At 39.4% G+C, this 12268-nt stretch overlaps 1 protein-coding gene across 2 annotated transcripts in view; it reads right to left on the bottom strand.

The window, feature by feature from the left end:
* The window catches only part of LOC132401711 (calcium-activated chloride channel regulator 1-like), a 67582-nt gene extending 60008 nt beyond the window's left edge, over positions 1–7574 (bottom strand). Inside the window, exon 1 of one of the 2 annotated variants that reach the window (XM_059983819.1) lies at positions 7439–7574. The gene's annotated coding sequence lies outside the window, so the exon portion shown is untranslated. The remainder of the gene's footprint in view (positions 1–7438) is intronic. The other variant, XM_059983818.1, reaches the window with a different exon arrangement.
* Between the last annotated feature and the right edge of the window lie 4694 nt (positions 7575–12268).

The raw sequence follows: 12268 nt of genomic DNA, 5'->3' as shown, positions 1-12268 counted from the left end.
TTGGTAGGTTGCCTTGCCTTACGCCCTTAACCCCTGGTGGAGTCGTCCGGACGCTGTCATGACAAGTTTTGACTCCGGTTCTTGTAGCCATCCCTCCTTTCACCCTTGAGCCCAATTAGTCTCACCTGTGGATCATCGTGGCTTGTTGGGGCTCAAGGAGGCACACCTGATGCCCATTGGCTGGCGGTGTATATAGGGGGCTCTGGGACTGAGTGGAGTTGGGGAGTTTTCTTTGTTTAAGATGAGTTCTTTGAGTAAGTCTGGTAGTCACCCTGGACCTAGTTCCCTTCCTATCCCTTGCCGGTGTTGGGCAAGCCTGGTTGGACTGCTGTTGCCTGGTGGGGACTCTGCCCTGTCCATCCATTTCTGCTGATGGGTTGTGCCCTGTGCTGCTCAGGCCCCTGTGTTCCTGCCTGGGAGGTCTGGGCCCTGCTTAGGAGTTATGTGGCCTGCCCAGCAGTCTCTGCCCCTACCTATATTGTTGTTGATGGGTTGTGCCCTGTTACCTACCTAGGTATCCTGTGACCTCCCCAGGCCGCTGTGTTCCTGCCTAGGAGGTATGGACCCTCCCCAGGAGTTATGTGGCCTGCCCAGTGAACTCTAGAATCCTGTCCTGCCTGAACTCTGGGATCCTCCTTACCTGAACTCTAAGACTCTCCTGGAACCCCAGAATCGCCTTAAACATCATGTCCCTCATGCACACCATAGTCATCACATCTTCTCTATTGTTTAGTTGTTCTTGTCCTGCTCCTAGTACTTCAGTGCCTGTGTCCTGCATTTGGGTCCAGCCTCCTTTCCCCTTGTGACACATCCAAGGAAAAGACTTTGAACTTTCTCTAGTGTTGTGTGCTAGCTGAATAATTGAATGTTATCTGCATGTTCTCTGTGAATCCTCTGTGTTTCACTGTTCTTCTGCTATCTCTGTCTTGCTACTTTCCTCCTTTCTTCTCCATTGCTCTCTCACTTGAAAATCTCAATGTGTTTGTGACAACCAAGGATTCAGCAGTGCAGCAGATACAGCAATTGCACTTGTGAATATGCACATGTCAGCTAATAATTACTTAGTTGAGGTTATTTGTGAACGCCATTCTTTGTGTCATAGCACTTGTCGAAACTTGGGCAAAGCACAGCATCGTTTCGCTGCCTGCTTGCATTCAGCCTTGGCTGGGAAAATAGGACAGTTGAGTCAGCTGACTCTGAAGACTAGCGGTATTTTTTATATATTTAGTTATTCCTTTCAGTCGCAGGGTTGGCTTCATTTTCCATGTGACAGCCCTGTTTGGCCTAGTGTTTGTTTTATTTCCCCTGTAACTCTGTTTGCATTAAAGTCTGTGAACTATTGACCTGCTTCAATGTTTCTCGCTCCACAATTGACCCATATCTGAATGCAGTGACAGTGTTTTGCTCAGTTGCAATGATCAGAATTTGGAAAACAAAACAGACTAGCATTTACTCTTAGAATGTTAAATAGTGAAACATAAAGGTCTTTTTACTGTTCTACAGAATTCCTGCAAGTTAAATGATTGGCTTTTCTGACAACGAATCTACTTAAACTCAGTTCTGGCTATCTCTCACTGTAACGAAACATTCCTTGCCAAGAGCAATTTGGAGAAGAACATAAATGGACAGGGTATGGAGGGCCATGGTCCAGATGCAGGTTGATGGGAATAAGCACAATAACAGTTTGGTATGCACTCATTGGGACATAGTGCTCTATAACTCAATGATTCTATGATAATAAATGTGATTCTGATTTTGAATCTGATATAGTGTCAAAAGCTAGGCGATCACAATTTGTGAATCTATTGAAGAGACCCCATCTGGATTTTGTCAGCTGTGTTCAGATTGGTTCTGCATTAAGTTCCAACTGAAGCATGGTTGCTATACTGTCAAAACAACTTCTTGTGCCCATAGCTCAGGTCATACAGCTTGTGTTTCACCAGGATCTGACAGGATCAGCCTTGGACAGTGAGCTGTTAACTAACCAGGACCTGGCATCTCAAACCTTCTCACTTGGTTTGAAAATGAAGACAGAAACAAAACCCATCTGTCTGAAGATTAGCTACTTGAAACAACTACTAGTAAGAACATTGATCTACCATATCTGCAATCTCAGTATCCGGTGCAGCAAGGCTGGAATGCAAAGAGGAATCACAATAGGAATGCATGCAGAGAGTGTGTGGCATTTCAGTAACAGTGGTAACAGATTTCCATCCTACAAAATTTATATCCTCCCTGTGCTATCACTGGTTCAGGGACACTAAGTTGCAGTGTATCTGTGCAGGGAATGGGACATCTTCCACCATTACTGTCTCTGATAGATCTTCATGTTTATTGCAGTCAATTTATGCCTGGCATCATTGGAAAACATTCCCAATGATGACTGGAATTGACACATTAGGTATCTCAATCAATGTCAACACGAAGTACACTGCAGATGCTGTGGTCAAATCAACATGTACAAGCAAGCTGGAGGAACTCAGCAGGTTGGACAGCATCCATTGAAATGAGCAGTCAACGATTCGGGCTGAGACCCTTCATCAGGATGAAGGCTTCATTAGGCCCGAACCGTTGACTGCTCATTTCTATCAATGTCAAGATGTTTCAGTCATTTCTGTTGCCTCTAGTTTAAGCTCCAAGATTTTCTAGTCAAAGATTTTTGTTCTGGCCAGGACTTTGTGGAGGAAGAACTTGCCTTATCTTTGGGTTATGTCAGAACTTTTGAAATCCCTTTCCAATTCTTCTTATTCTTTAACAGTATCAATGGGATATGGGATACATCAATGCTCAGAAATGGAAATGACTAGAGAAAGTGAAGGGTACATGCCAGTCAAAAATCAAAGGAAATTTTATTATCAGAGTACAAATATATCACCACATACAACACTGAGATTCATTTTCCTGTGGGCATACTCAGCAAATCTATAGAATAATAACAGAATCAATGAAAGATCAAGTAGAGTATAGAAGACAACAAAATGTGCCAATGCAAATATAAACAAAAAACAAGAGCATGAAATAACAAAATAAAGCATCCTTTAAATGAGATAATTGGTGGTGGGAACATCTCAATAGATGACTGTAGTTATGCCATTCTGTTGAGATGTTCCCATAACCAATAATCTCACTTTGTGGATTCCTTAAGGATTTCAAGCTCCAAGATTTTCTGGTCAAAGACATTTGTTCTGGCCATGTCTTTGGAGAGGAAGAACTGCAAGTGATTGAAACAGGCCAGACCATCACAGCCAAAGCCCTCTTCATCATCGAGCATATTTACAAATAGCACTGTCACAGGAAGAAAAAATCCATCATCAAGGACCCCCACCTTACAGGCATTGCTTGCTTCTTGCTACTATGATTGGGGAGGAGATACAGAAGCATTATGTCCCACACCACCAGGTTCAGGAACAGTTATTACCCTACAATCATCGGGCTCCTGAATCGGCATGGATAGCTTCACTCAGTACACTATGCACTGATACCACTGCCTACAGACTCACTTTCAAGGTCTTGACAAATCACATTCTCAGTATTATTTTCTTTTATTTGACAATTTGTCTTTTTTTTAGATTGATTGTCACTTTTTGTATAGATTTTCATAAATCCTGCTGTATTTCTTTACTTTCCCATAAATGCCTGCAAGAAAATGATCTTGAGATAGTATATTGCGACAGATGCATACTTTGATATTAAATTAACTTTGATTCTGACTTTGCACTTGCACAAGAGGGCCACTTGTTGGCAGCAGATTTATCTTATGCCTGGATTTCTCTTCATAGTTCTCTCTCACCCCTGGCTGTTGCCAACAGTTTATACAGTGGGAACACAAAACACTGGTGATGCTTAAATCTCCAGCAAGAGTTGGATGGATAAAGCCAGCTGTACTTGTAGGGAGAAACCCTACCTCTTTATACCAATCATAATTTCCTGACGATTCTACTATAATGCATGAATTTTTAAGGAAGTTGAATATTTCAAAATTACCACTTAATGAATGTTTAGCATTAGATGTACCCATTATGGAAGAAGAAATAAAGAAAGCAATTTCTTCGATGAATTCTGGTAAAGCACCTGTTTTGGATGGGTATACAGTAGAATTTTTTAAATCTTTTTCAAATCTGCTTTCTCCTTGGTTATGTAGAATCTTGAAAGATGCCTTATTTGTAGGGAAATTATCACAATCCTTTTATGAAGCATCTATTTCTTTAATTCTTAACAAAGATAAAGACCCCACTGAATGTGCATCATATAGACCTATATCCTTGTTGAATGTGGACTTCAAAATCGTTTCCAAAATATTGGCAATTAGATTGGAAAACGTATTGCCACAAATTGTCTCTGACAAACAGACAGGATTTATTAAAAATTGGTATTCGTATTTTAATGTTAGGAGGTTAATGAATAACCCAGAGAAATCCATCCCTGCAGTAATATCACTACTTGCTCAGTTTAGTAGTCTTTCTGGTTATAAATTGAATCTTAATAAGAGTGAGCTTATCCTATTAAATATGTAAATTCCAATCTATAGACAATCACCATGTACACTGGTTACTCATTACTTCACTTATTTGGGTGTTAACATTACTAAGAAGCATAAGGATCTATTTAAAGTTAACTTTTTACCCTTAATTGATTATGTTAAACAACTACTTACTAAATGGTACCTATTGTCCTTATTGGTAGAATTAATGCTATTAAGATGATTATTTTACCAAAATTTCTGTATCTATTTCAGGCCATACCGATCTTCATTTCTAAATCCTTCATTTCTAATTTTGATATTATTGCTTCTAAAATGTCTTCATATATATGGCAGAATAAAAATCCTAAGCTGAAGTTAAAAATATTTACAGAAATCAAAAAAGGATGGCAGTTTGGCAATGCCGAATTTAAGGTTCTATTATTAAGATTCTATTATTGGGCAATTAATATTTGATATTTAACGTTCTGGACACAAGATCTGGATGAAATTCAATGTCCACAATGGGTGAATCTCAAGTGCGAGTCGACTTTTCATTGGCTTCTATTTTAGGGGTCTCGCTTCCCTTTGCACTTACTAAACTAAATAACCAAATAACGAATCCAATACCTAAACATACAATACAACTATGGATTTAACTTCGTAAAGTTTTTGGATTGAATAAACTTACTCTATCAACTCCGACTATATCTAATTTTTTCATCCAACCATCCGGAATTGATCAAGCTTTTCCTTTATGGAAAACAAAGAGAATAACTTGTTTTTGTGATTTATTCATGGATAACTGTCTCATGTCTTTTGAACAGTTGTCTGATAAATATGATTTGCCTAGATCTAATTTATTTCAGATATTTACAGATTAGAAACGTTTTGAATGTTATTTTACCTACTTTTCCAATACCGCATCAAACTGAAATTACAGAAAAATGTTTAGGTTTAAATCCCTATCAGAAGAGTTTAATAGAAATTATTTAACTATCTAACCATATTACAATTACAGCACAGAAACAGGCCATCTCGGCCCTCCTAATCCATGCTGAACGCTTACTCTCACCTAGTCCCACTGACTGGCACTCAGCCCATAACCCTCCATTCTTTTCCTATCCATATACCTATCCAATTTTACTTTAAATGACAATACCAAACCTGCCTCTACCACTTCTACTGGAATCTCGTTCCACACAGCTACCACGCTCTGAGTAAAGAAATTCCCCCTCATGTTACCTTTAAACTTTTACCCCCTAACTCTGAACTCATGTCCTCATGATCTGATCATGAGCATGTAATCATGATCTGATTACAAAAGTATGTCTAGGTACATCTGATAAAATTATGAATGAATAGGAAAGAGAACTTCAAGTATCTTTACCAATAGAGAAATGGGAGGAAATTCCCAACTAGTTAGAAGTTCTTCAATGTGTGCTAGACACGCTTTGGTACAATTTAAGGGGTTCATTGGACCCATATGCCTAAGGATAAGTTAGCTCATTTTTATTGCCATATAAATCCTGTCTGTGACAGATGTAATTCTGAGGTAGCTTCCTTGGTGCATATGTTCTGGTCTTGATCTCTTTTGGGAAAATATTGGAAAGACATTTTTGATATTATTTCAGTAGTTTTGCCTATTGATTTACAACCGCATCCTATTACTGCAATTTTTAGATTACCAGTGATGGACTCTAGTCAATTATCCTCTTCAGTTTACTATTTGATTGCATTTGTTACATTAATAGCTAGAAGATCTATTTTATTTAAATGAAAAGATTCTAATCCCCTTACTACATTTCAATGGTTTTCTCAAAAAATGCTTAAACTTGAAAAAATTAGGAGTGGCATATCGACCCTTTGGTTAAATTTGAAGAAACTTGGAGGCCATTTACTCAGCATTTTCATATGATGTAAGCTGACCTTTTCCAAATCCTTCTCAATAACTTTTTGTTCGTGTATAGAAGAGTGGAGTTAATGACAAATAGTGATTTTAACCGATGGAACATGGCAGCCCAGCTTTTGTTTTGTGTTTTTTTTTGGTTTGGGGGACTTTTTTTTCTGTATAATTTTTTTTAAAATTTTTAATTAGTTTTTCAAATCATTTTACAAATTAAAAACCCCAAATCCCAATGAGGAACATCAAAACGGTGTAAAATTAAGCATACAATAACAATATGCTACTCTGTATAAATTTTTTTTTAAATCTTTTTCATGTTCAGTTATTACGAGATTGGCAGGCTTAGATTACATATGTTACTCAGAGTTTGTGTCTGTATATATTAACCGTTATTAATGTAATTCCGATCTCTTTGTATCATTATCATTGTTATGCTTATCAATTTGCAACTTAATAAAAAAGATTGAGAAAGAATATTCATACCAGTTTTTCTGACCTTCTTCCCTCTCAACTGTTGCTACCAAAATTTTCTTCCTTCACATATCAGTCAGATCCAAATATCTTCACACCAGGATAGAGATTTTTAGTTATGGATCATCATTAAAGTTTGTACAATATTTGCCATTCAATACAATCCTGAGATTCATTTTCTTACTGGCATACTCAAAAAATTCAATATCCATAACAGAATCAATGAAAGACTGCACCAGCAGGTCAGATAACCAATGTGCAAAAGAGAACAAACTGTGCAAATGCAAAAAGAAAAAAAAGAAATAATAACACTGAATATACATTTTAAGCAATAAATATCAAGAACATGAGATGAAAGTGAGTCCATAGGCTGTCCACAGTTCAGTGTTGAGGTAAGTGAAGTTGAGTGAAATGATCCCGTCTGGTTCAGGAGCCTGTTAGTTGAGGGGTAATAACTGTTCCTACACCTAGTGCTGTGAGTCCTGAGGCTCCTGTACCTTCTTGATGAAAGCAGCAATTAGACAGTAGAGTTTACAGAAAATCTCTGTTTATTATAAAAACATGCAACAATTATGTATAGTCAATAATATGAGATAACTCACAACTCTCCTTTAATTCACAGGATTCAAGAGCAATGACCAGATGTCCAGTCTCAACTTGACAAATTCTTTTGCAGCTGTTACAGACTTGGTCAAAGTAGAATTCCAACAACCTTGCTCTTTATACTATCTAATGGACATGGCCAGAATGCAAAGGAAATTACTGCCTGTGCTATTTATGACAATAGGATAATCTTGGCATAACACCAATGATGCAATTCCGCATCCAATCAACAATTTCAGCCTTTACACTGTATGTTAACCCATTAAAGCCAGTGTATCATTATTCCACATGGTATAACTGCGACAAACACTTTTGACAACAGTGAATTAATCGACTTAACAGCAGTTGGTCGGGCTACAGAATGCATATTAATTGCCATGTGAGTGCACCAAATATGCTGGACAAACATAGAAACATAGGAAACCTATAGCACAATACAGGCTCTTTGGCCCACAATGCTGCACTGAACATGCACTTACTTAGAAATTACCGAGGGTTACCCATAGCCCTCCATTTTTCTAAGCTCCATGTACCTATCCAGGAGTCTCTTAGAAGACCCTATCGTATCCTCCTCCACCATCATTGCCAGCAGCCCATTCCACGCACTCACCACTCTCTGCATAAAAAACTTATCCCTGACACTTCCTCTGTACCTGCTCCCCAGCACCTTAAACCTGTATTCTTCCGTGCTAGCCATTTCAGCCCAGGGAAAAAGCCTCAGACTATCCACATGATCAATGCCTCTCATCATCTTACACACCTTGGATTGAGGGATGACTGCACAAGCATGTGGACATCAGCGAGTTAGACCAGCTTGAAGAGCTTAAAAGGCAACCAGATATTCAGGTGGAGAATAAATTTTGGTTCAAGATGGCACTGCTGAAGCTCAGAGACTACTTGCTGGTGGCCAATGAAAGAAAGACAGCAATTAAATACTTCGCTACTCACACTTTTTTTCTGGTAGACAGTTGTTTGTGGCTTCTCTGTCTGAGTTGAATCACCTGTATGACCTGATATTTTTGCGGTGTGGGCTGGGGTCTCAGAGACGCAGGACGATTGCAGTACGTCCAGGCCAGAGATGCTGGAGCGGACTTGGAAAGAATTTGATTTGGCAGAGCGGAGGTGGGGTGAAGTCAAAGAAAGAGCAAAGGTTTGATCTATTTAAGAGTCGAGCCAAATTGGTTGCCACCAGGTTCCGATATGGCCCAAATGTGGAGTGATAGACACTGAAGCAGGTCGATAGTTTACAGACTTTAATGCAAACAGTGTTAAAGGGAAAAGAAAACAATAAACTCTAGGCCAAACAGGGCCATTAACTAAAACTATCAAATGGAAAACAAAGCCTACACTGCAGCTGAAAAGAACAACTGGGAATAAAATGAATACCACGGGTCTTCAGAGTCGGTTGACTCGACAGTCCAATTTCTCAGGCAAGGTAGAATGCAAGCAGGTAGCAAAGTGTTGCTGTGTCCAAGTCTCAACAAATACTACGACAAAATGAATGAGTTAAATACTATCAGAATAAAATTATAATTAGCTGACACATGCATATTCACGAGTGCAATTGTTGTATCTGCTGCGCTGCCAAATCCATGGTTGTGATATTGGTAAGTCAGGTACTAGCTGAATCAAGGTGGTGGTGCCCGAGCCTGAGGGCGTATCAAAGCAGTAAAGAGTGAGAAACTACCCGAGGTTGGACAATTTAAGTGCCAGCCAGATTGAAATGGTCAGGGAGTCAGGGTTGGAGTCCATGGACAGTCCAGTTCGGCTCACTGCTCTACAGGGTTCGCTGCTCTCTCTGCTGGACTGATGCTATGGCCTGCAACGAGTGGATTTCTGGATCAGCTTCAGTGATGCCTGGCTTTGTGAACTTCAGTTCTGAATGCTGTTTCCTTGCTTTTATTGTTTGCATGAAGTATTTTTTCTCTCTCTCTGCACACTGGATGTGTGATGGTTTTCTTTTATTTTTAGTGGGTTCCATTCAATTTCTTTGCTTCGTCAGTGCCTGTAAGGAGACAAATCTCAAGGTTGTATAGAGCATACACCCTTTGGTAATATGTGTATTTTGTACTTTGAACTTTGATTTGGTGAAAAGAACAGTGTTTGTCACTGTTCTATCAACTGACACAAAGATAATCAAGAAGCAATTGTTAAAATTTGAATGTTTGCTGAGTATGTGCAGAGTTCCACTACCTATGTGACTTTTCACAGCTCCACTGTCTGGAAGGAGTTTGTACATTTGCTCCATGACCATTTGGGCTTCCTCTGGGTGTTCTGATATTCTCCCACATTCTAAAGACATGCAGGTTAGTAGGTTCATTGGTCACATGGATGTTGTTGAGCAGCACAGGCTAGTTGGGCCAGAAGGGCTGTTACTGTGCTGTATCACTAAATGATTGGTTTTATCCATCTTATCCGATGATGACAGTATCTGAAACCTGTGTGGGAGAGTTTTTAAAAGAGGAAAAGTCATTGCACTGGGTAGTTCCACTCTCCTGACCTCATAAGTCCATTAGGAGTAATCTTCCTTGTTTGCAATGGAGGACCATGACTTCTGTGCCATGTCTTTTGCTCCTTATGAAATGTTGCAGAGCCACCTTCCTGGTCATTGAATCTCACTGTTGGTCTTATCCATCTAGTCTATCGGATCTGACTTTGCGTGCTAGGACAGGTATGTATGTCCTTATCTCACCAGAGTATGAGGCCTGCCAGCTATGCTCACCTACAGTAGTTTAACCTGCCTGATGAAGCATTAAAACAGGATATAGCCACTGTTGCATGCAAATAACTATATGGAGCAACTGGTGAGAGCTGAGTGTCCCTTGGGGACGAAAGATGGGGGAGCTGCCACAGAGTGGACATGACAAGCCTCTTCGCCAGAGCTGCTACCACTCACTCTTACACCATCTCTAAACAAAATTAAAATAAAAACTCTGCTCAGATTTACTTTATTGTTCAAAAGACTTTCTGAAAAGTTGTTTCCTTTGCATTGTGATTATGTCCGTTTCACATGATATATTATGAAAGCATTTGGAATTAATCCTCAGCTGGGTTCATGATCAGTGCTAAGGAACTTGGCAAGTTAAGACTGGCCATCAAGCCATTGCCTTGGAGTCCTGTGAACAGAAGTTTCGTCTTTTGCTGTTGACTTTATGTGACTTCTGCATTTTTTTATTTACAACAAAACTGAGATTTCTTGTAAATCTCCACTGTACTAGTTTGATTTTTACACCAATATAAATTAGACCTGAACCATAACCAGAAATGTCTGTGCTGACATAATACTCCATAATACACAGTTCTTTTAGCATCCAGATATCTTTTGATCTCAGCTACGAATATACTCAGCAAGTGTGCTTCCAGAGACGTCTTTGATAAAATATTGACAAACCACAAGATAAAGAAATTCTCCAATCACTGCCTTGAATGCCTAACCACTCATCTTAAGAATGAATTTAGTTAGATATGAGAAATTTCATCTCTACAAAAGAGCTTGATATGCTTCAGTGATCACCTCCAAATTATTCTGAATTCTACACAATATATTCCCAGATCAGTTGCTCTCTCATCTTTGATTTACTACCCATTCCAGGAATTACTTTTGTGATCCTTCATTCAATGCCTTTTACCTCATTTATCCTTCTTTATGGAGCGAGACCTGACCTGCACATGTGGCCTAATTGACACCGTAGTCAGGATAGCATGCAAAGACTTTCACTGTATCTCAGTACCTTCCCTTGTATAATCGGTATCTCAGATAAACCAATTATCCTACATCATTGTAATAAAGAACTGAAATCTTGTTACAATAAAGCCAAAATATTGTGTGCTTTCTGAACGGCTTGATTCAATGTCATATTATCTTTTGTGATTACTTATAAGAACCCAAGTCTGTCTGAGTACCAACATATCTCACTCTCTCTCTCACAGTTTAAAAATATCCCTTCTCCCTGTACCCAGCAAACAAAATTGTTGATGTCATATTTTACCAGCCTATTTTTCATCTATTTTTCCTCACCCAAGAATAGGATGGGTGTGATCCTTCATAGTGTCACTGGCCCTTTTCAGCAACCTGTCTGTGCACATGTCCTTTATGGTGGGTAGGCTAGCGCTGGTGATGCATTCAAGTTTGACAATCTATGTTCGTCTTGACCTTTAGACTGGAAAATATCAGTTTATATCTCAATTCCTAAGAAGGGAAATGTAGACCATTAGACCATAAAACCATAAGACAAAGGAGCAGAAGTCGGCCATTCGGCCCATCAAAACTGCTCCGCCATTTCATCATGAACTGATCCAATCTCCCCTTTAGTCCCATTCATAACCTTTGATGCCCTGACTACTCAGATACCTATCAATCTCTGCCTTAAATACACCCAATGACTTGGCCTCCACTGCAGCCTGTGGCAACAAATTCCATAGATTCATCACCCTCTGGTTAAAAATTTTTTTTCGCATCTCTGTTCTGAACGGGCGCCATGCAATTCTCAAGTCATGTCCTCTCGTACTACACTCCCCCGCCATGGGAAACAACTTTGCCACATCCACTCTGTCCATGCCTTTCAACATTTAAAATGTTTCTATGAGGTCCCCCCTCATTCTTCTAAACTCCAAGGAGTACAGTCCAAGAGCGGTCAAACGTTCCTCATATGTTAACCCTCTCATTCCCAGAATTATTCTGGTGAATCTTCTCTGAACCCTCTCCAATGTCAGCACATCCTTTCTTAAATAAGGAGCGCAAAACTGCACACAGTATTCCAAGTGAAGTCTTACCAGTGCCTTATAGAACCTCAACATCACATCCCTGCTCCTATACTCTATTCCTCTAG

The sequence above is a fragment of the Hypanus sabinus genome, chromosome 11 (assembly GCF_030144855.1).
Source record: "Hypanus sabinus isolate sHypSab1 chromosome 11, sHypSab1.hap1, whole genome shotgun sequence".
Taxonomy (NCBI): Eukaryota; Metazoa; Chordata; class Chondrichthyes; order Myliobatiformes; family Dasyatidae; genus Hypanus; species Hypanus sabinus.
The sequence above is the reverse complement of the archived record's forward strand: the minus strand, read 5'-3'. Positions and strand labels throughout refer to the sequence as shown.